The 7,351-nt window shown below is 33.4% G+C and overlaps 1 pseudogene; it reads left to right on the top strand.

The window, feature by feature from the left end:
* The first annotated feature begins 3,203 nt into the window (after nt 1–3,203).
* LOC121366273 lies at nt 3,204–7,194 on the top strand (annotated as a pseudogene).
* Nucleotides 7,195–7,351: the final 157 nt, after the last annotated feature.

Genomic DNA, 7,351 nt, shown 5'->3' with positions numbered 1-7,351 from the left:
AAGAGTGGCCGTTGGAGTACCCAGTTTACCGAGGGGAGGGACCAAGGAACGTGAACTCTCAACAGAAGAGACTCATCTCTTTTATTATCAGAGTTGGAGAAAGGTATAATAAATTGACACCACCCTTTTAATTAACAGAAATAATTAACTTGTGCTTCCTTTTTTTCTTAGACCCAATCCTCTATTGATAGTATATAGAGACATTAGCAGAAACAATATGTCATGAATAAGCAGAATATATAAGATAAATATTACAAATAATTACAAAATTGGTGAGTTGGGTGTGGCTACATAAGATAATGTGGGTGTGGTTTCAGCGCCAGAGAATTTTCGAGAAAACTACTGTATTATTCAACTCTTGTTGGTATTCTCAATGCTCGTAAGTTTGATATTGGAGAAGAGGTGGGTGTGTTTTATGGTATTATTATAATTTTTTTACATACTAGTTGGTTGATTTATTGCTGGAAGATCTAAAGTCTGCTTATCTTTAATGCGGTTTAATACATTTAAAACTTTAGTAAGTTCTTTTTTTTAAATCGAGTTAATCTTTTTTGTTAGGTACGTTTTTTTTAGCTGATTTAGTTAATGCTAAGGTGTCATCCTCTTCCATTATCTCATTATTCCACACATTTATAACTGTCACTTATGAGCCTGGAATATCTCAAGTTAATTAACATTTAATTATTAGGGTCAACCTCCATCTGTTTATTAGCTTCGTTCTGGATTGGTAACGTACCTTGTATTTGTCAGCTCTTCCTTGGTTGGGTGGAGAACTTCAATCAAAACGTCAAGTAGAACTAGGCCGTCTTTTTATCAGCTATTGAAAGCTATATGAAGTAATAATATTATTATTATTATAACTTTATTAAATGTGTTATATATATAAGAGAACTACCAACTATCTCCTGCTCTACAAGTCCTGGCAACAGATCGTCCTTATCGCTCAACGGGATGTGAGTTATATCATTGTTAAAATGTTACTCCAACTCTATCTCTCTAGCATTAGAACTTTTTGGACCCAAATTCTAAGAATGAAAGAAGAAGAATGGAAGTATTTGGAGTAGGTGTGGTCATGATTATCTTGCTTTAGGAATCGGTTCTCTTGCGGCCGTATACTTCATTTGATGCTGAATCACATCTGCTTATACAGTAAGTTGATGACATCATGATGACATCATAGGCTCTGTAGATCCCCTCCCAATATTGTAGTTTCCATGCACACACCTTGACTCCACTTACCCTCTACAACATTGTATTTCAGTGTATTGGAAAGCTGATCTTCCTGCTCACATAGTTAGCTTTGCCCCTTAATCATGTATAATTATGCAGATTATATAGGGCCCTAACTTGCCTCCTGTTGAATATAGATCGTTATTTAGTACAAGACCTAATTCATTTCAACTATTGCATCACATTCCGCCAATAGAAAGGACTGGTTAGTGACACACACCAAGAACACCACCCTCTATTAACTTATAATAGTGCTGTACAACTCAATACACTGATGGAACGACTTCAAATTTACCCATATAAAATTTAATTGCTGAAGTAAGTATAGAATTTGTAATTAAGTACCAGTCAAACCTTTTATAGGTCCCTGTTTGGGGTTGATGTTTCCAATTAACCTCACCTCCTAATTGCCCCTTATATTAATGCTTCATTAACGATGAACTTTGTAAATTGAAGAGCGGCTACTTATCCTATGATTGTATCCGCTTATTAATTAATTAGTAGTGGTGGTTAGTTATAATACCTTGACACATTATAGCTTGCTCAATATACTAACATGGTTGTTCTCACAATTAGATCATATTAATTATGTAGTTTCTGACAGTAAATAGCATTCATTTATCTCTATATATCCATTATTAAGGTGTATCAGTCCTTTGTCTACTTCTGTATTGTCCATTTATCATTCATCTATCCATTTTCAGATTTGCTTGGTGGTTTTTCCTTATCATTTAAGTAACTTTCATATTGCTGATTGGCCTAAATGTGATGTCGCATAATACAAACCACACCCATTTGATTACCCCAATATAGGTTTTGTGGGTTTACAATGTCCAACCTGATCACACAGCAAACTGGTTTATACAACAAGTTTTTTGAAAGATGTACAAGGTACTTTTCTTGCTTTTTATTAACTTATTAACTAGGGGTTTACTCATAGATTGGGTTCGTATGAAGTATTTTCTGAGCATGTACCAAATCTTATTTTATCAGTACTGCCCCCTCCACCACAAGTCTAATTACTTATATGATGAAGAAAGTATGTTAATGTATTTCTCAAGGGGTTAAATTTTGACCACACCCACTACTAGTGATGGATCCTGGACCTACTCTGGCTAATAAATTAATTGAAGCTATGCATGAAAAGTTACAGTTGAAGATTTGTTGAGTATTATATGACCCGCCCCCTTCATATTGTTGTCCTGATTGACATAATGGATGACAGTATATTTATACTAAGAATAAGGGTGTGGTTTAATGTGTATCCTTGTAGGTTTCTGAACTTAGATATCTGTCTTAACACAAACAGTATTACATATTGTGATAAAACTATCAGTCCATTGCTTTACTGCTTTACACAAGTAGGGATTGTCCCCCTTAATTATTATTGATAATTATTATCATATAGATTTCGGTCGCTGTTTCTTCGTCTATTTACTAGAGACTGAAGAGGCCAAAGTTTTATATTGTCTTAGTTCAGTGACCAATTCTTTAAATTAATCCACAGCAAGTTCAAATTTAATAGCTCTTTGACTGTGTCTTTCTTTAGTTACATATTCTAGTATTGGATCGACTAGTATACGTCAGAGATATAGAAAATGTCACTATTATAAAGTGGTTGTTTACATCTCCAACACATCAGAATTTCACTAGGTAATAATTTTATTGATTAATAATTTAATAACTAGGTACTTACCCATCTTTTAGTCGTCCTCGACATGGGATAGATTGTCAGATCATGTTGTACGAGAGTTACCTCATCACTTAATCAGTACAACAATAATAGAATATAATATAATATATGTGTTACTTTCAGACTGAAAGATACTAGATGATGTTAAAGAGAAACAACACATACTTCTGTACGAGAGACAATTTTTTGAATATATTATTTTAATAAAAGCCCCTTATTATAGGGTTTGAGATGATTGTTGCTGGAGGAATTGGAAGAGATTTTTTTTTTTTTTTTACAGAATTAGAATGGAGAATAAGAGAATTGAAGGAGAAGAAAGTTGAGAATGAAATTGAAAAGGAACAAGAGAAGAAGTATTTTCTTGCCATCTGTCAGGTAATATTTTAGCCACGCCCAATAACTCCAACCCATATTTAGTACCTAGTTGTCATACTTAGTGACCATTTAACTCATTGTGATCAAGAGGCATTAGATATTATGAGACGTCATGGTTCTCCTGTATTCCTCGATAACTACGTCAAGTCTTAGTACAGGTCAGATCACATGATAATCAGTGACTTTTTTTATTGTATCTATTACAGAATTTATGAGGTATATCGTCATTATGTTCATTTATTGAAAATGAAGTGTTCACTGTGAATACCGATCCTCCGCATACTAGAGATTTATCAATCAATTTCAGGCCCTACTTTAATAGTCACATGACAATCACATGAAAATACACAGTATATTTTCTAATTAAAAGTCTGATACTCGTCCTTTTCTTTCCCAATCTCCATATCGTGTTGGTTCTGGTCCACGGACCACCTCTTTCTCCTGTGTGGGGGTTGATCCCATTTGGCCATGTGTGAAGATGGGGGTCTACAATTTTCTTCTTCATCATCCTGTAATGTAGGAGTGGACTCATAGATTATTTGGGAGTCCTTTTCTGAGAATAGTCTTATATTGATATAGTAGTTGCAGGTTTTAGTAATAAATTAATACTGGTCTTAGTTAACTTGGACATAGCCATCTTGTTATGGTTATGATGTACGAGGACGTCCACGTAGGAGTGGCATGCTTGCAGACCTTTTGTTTTTCGCATGTCTGTGCAAAACAGCAATATGACTTCCTACATTTTTTAGTGTATTGATAATAAACTTACCAGTAACAGGCAAGATGAAAACAAGTTTTGATGAAAACTGGTTATATCATTGTTAGGGTCAGTAGAAGTAAAGACGTATATTACAATAAGTTATTATCGACTCATTATAACAACATAGATCTTTGTTGAGTTCTGAAGAGATAAAAAACTACGGAGGGGACATTAGAAAGTGATGGAGGTATTATAGATAATGCCTTCATTATGCATGACGCATGTCGACATAGTCGTATGAGTTTGTGGAGTCATCCTGGTAAGGAATCACTGGTATGGTAGCTCGCTCAGGAAGGTAGCAGGTACAATGAAGAGGTAGAGACATATATCTTTTAATTCTTTATAATAACTCCTTATATTAGTTAATGGTGGTGAAATATATCATTATCATACTAAACTTGTTATTGAAGAAGCTCGGACTGGAGGGTCATTTGTCTGGCATCAAGACTATGGGTAAATTTTTTTAAAATGATAATCCCCTTAAAGAGCACTGGGCTTGATAATATCTCTCTTTTATTGTGTAGATACTGGTACCAGAATACTTTTTGTTTTCCTGATTTAGCATCAGCTTTTATTTGCTATTGATAAAACTGATTTGGAAATGGTTGTCTTAAGGTATTGCAATGCACATTAGAATAGTTTTTATTATTTGTTACACGATTTTGGGCGTCGCAAAGCAGGTCGTATTAAATCATAAAGTGGGTGGTCAAAATGAGCTGATATGGAGAGAGTTGAAATGTTAATGAAAGTACTATATATATATATATATATATATATTTAGTAATCATAATTTAATGACAAACGTTTACCTCTTATTGAAGTTGAGTTAGAAGCTGAGATGCTCTTTTTTCTTTCATTGTAATCGTTACAACATCGCGTGATCAAAGAACAGTGATAGAAGACGTTGGGCATTTATAATGTCCTATACACAGAGCCTCTAATAATCCGTATTACCACATCATCATCCTCAGTACACACCTCTTGTGAAGGTATTATAACTGATATGTTCTTTGTATTAAAATGTATTAGGTTCCTAATACTGAGATACTCAACTGTCAGACTAATGACCTCAGTGGTAAAGAATTTATGGATCCTGCTACTGATAAAAGTATTTAGATGCTGTTAAGTACATTATTGTACTGTTTGATATAATAATTTATATTGTGTCAAATACAGGAACTGATTCAAGAAAGCCTAATTGAAAATATTGAATTGCTGAACTTTTTTCGCTCATATTTTTTTGTCATAAAACTAATAATTAATATAATTATTCTTGCCATCTGTATGTATTGTATGCTAAATGACGTATACAGTCTGAGTTGAAGACCAGACATCATCATTAATTTTACAATTAAATATTGGTATTTCTATTCAGTCTACCTAGACACTTTTGTAAATATTTTTACTCCTAAACTTGCCAACTCAACATTTTATTATATTTTTCTAAGAAATGGTGCAGTTGGCCGTACAATTTTAAAAATGCTAATATTTTTGTGGGTGTGGCTGGGCTGTTTTTTGTTGAATGGACTGCAGTTATACCTGCGAAAACAATCAGTTTGAAGTGACTCCTCAAATAAGTGAATGTTTTTAAGAACACGGTTATGTCATAGTTAAGTAAGTTACTCTATCTAGTATAATATTTATATGCATAGGTCTCTGTTAAACTCTGAGGAGATCACTAAGCTACAGACCATATTAGAGGGTGATGTGACTCTTACAACACTCTTATACTCGCGGAGATGGTCACGTAGACAAGTCGTATGGCTCTCTGGAATCATCCTGGTAAGGGATACACTGGTATGATTGCCGCTCAGAAAAGTAGCAGGTACAATGAAGAGGTAGCAAGACAATTGATAAAAAGTTTATTTTATTGTGCATTAGTTGTTAGATGGTGAGGTATATCATTATCATCTAAATTAATGATGAAAGAAGCTCGTACTGGAGGGTCATTTGTCTGGCATCAAGACTATGGGTATAATATAATATATATATATAATATTTACTTCTCTTCTAGTTACTGTACAATAATACTTGTGTTTTCCTGATATGGGGACTGTATTTATTGCTATTGATAAAACTGATGTTGGAAAGGTTGTCTCAAAGTACTATAATCTATATTAGTTTTATGTATTAGTTTAAAAACATTATAGATATTAAAAGGATCACATAAAGCAGGTCGTATTAATCATGTGAAAGTAGGTGAGCAAGTTGAGCTGATATGGAGAGAGTTGAAATGTTAATGAAGTATGTATATGTCATAATTATATATATATATTTATAGTAATTAATAATTTTAATGACAGGTTTTACCTCTTGTTTGAAGTTGAGTTAGAAGCTGGAGATGCTCTTTTCTTTCATTGTAATCTGTTACATCGCAGTGATCAAAATAATAGTGATAGAAGACGTTGGGGCATTTCTCATTGCCTACAACAGAGCCTCTAATAATCCAGTATTAACCACATCATCATCCTCAGTACACACCTCTTGTGAAGTAGTATTTGAATAACTGATTATGTTCTTTGTATTAAATGTATTTGGTTCCTAATACTAGATACTTATATTAAAATATCACTGTCAGACTAAATGACCTCAGTGGTAAAGATTTTATGAATCCAATCATCATGATAAGTGAGGTAGTCTAAGTGCTAACAGTATAAATGTTTTTTAATAATTATGGAATTCAGGGTATTTTGTTCTTATATAAGAGTGTAACTGCAAAGCTGTTTTGTTCTGAACTAGTGTTGATAACAACTCAAAATAAATATATTTTATAATAATGCTATATAATGTTTAGAATTGAGAGATGCAAAATTTTAATAATTATAATAATTGGACGTTTTTTTGTAGGCGTTGGCTACAGTTCTAAAATGCTAAAACGAAACATGGTCCATCGTTCTAGATCTCCCTCTCCATCGACAAGAAAAGAGAAGGAAAGAGAAAATGCTGACAAGGAAAGATGAGAAGAGGTAAACATGATCACATGACAAGTTTATGTCACGTGACACAGGAGACAAAAGAATTAATGAAAGCTTTAGAGACCCCAGAAGAAAAGAGAGCTCGTCGTATTCAGAAGAAAGAAGACAAAGAAAGACGGAAACGTGCTAAATGGGATGGGATTGAAGAAAATGATGGTTAGTGTATTGTTCTTATTGTGTTTGTTGATGACATCAAATGACATCATTAGGGTTACCAAATGTCGACAATCCAATGGTGATCAGCATTTGTTGGATACATTTGTATGGCACAAGGTAAGGTCATTTTATTATTGTCTTTAATAAATAATATTGTCACTA

The sequence above is a fragment of the Gigantopelta aegis genome, unplaced genomic scaffold, assembly GCF_016097555.1.
Source record: "Gigantopelta aegis isolate Gae_Host unplaced genomic scaffold, Gae_host_genome ctg5163_pilon_pilon, whole genome shotgun sequence".
Lineage (NCBI taxonomy): Eukaryota > Metazoa > Mollusca > Gastropoda > Neomphalida > Peltospiridae > Gigantopelta > Gigantopelta aegis.
Note: the sequence above shows the minus strand (reverse complement) of the source record. Positions and strands in the feature narration are given on the sequence as shown.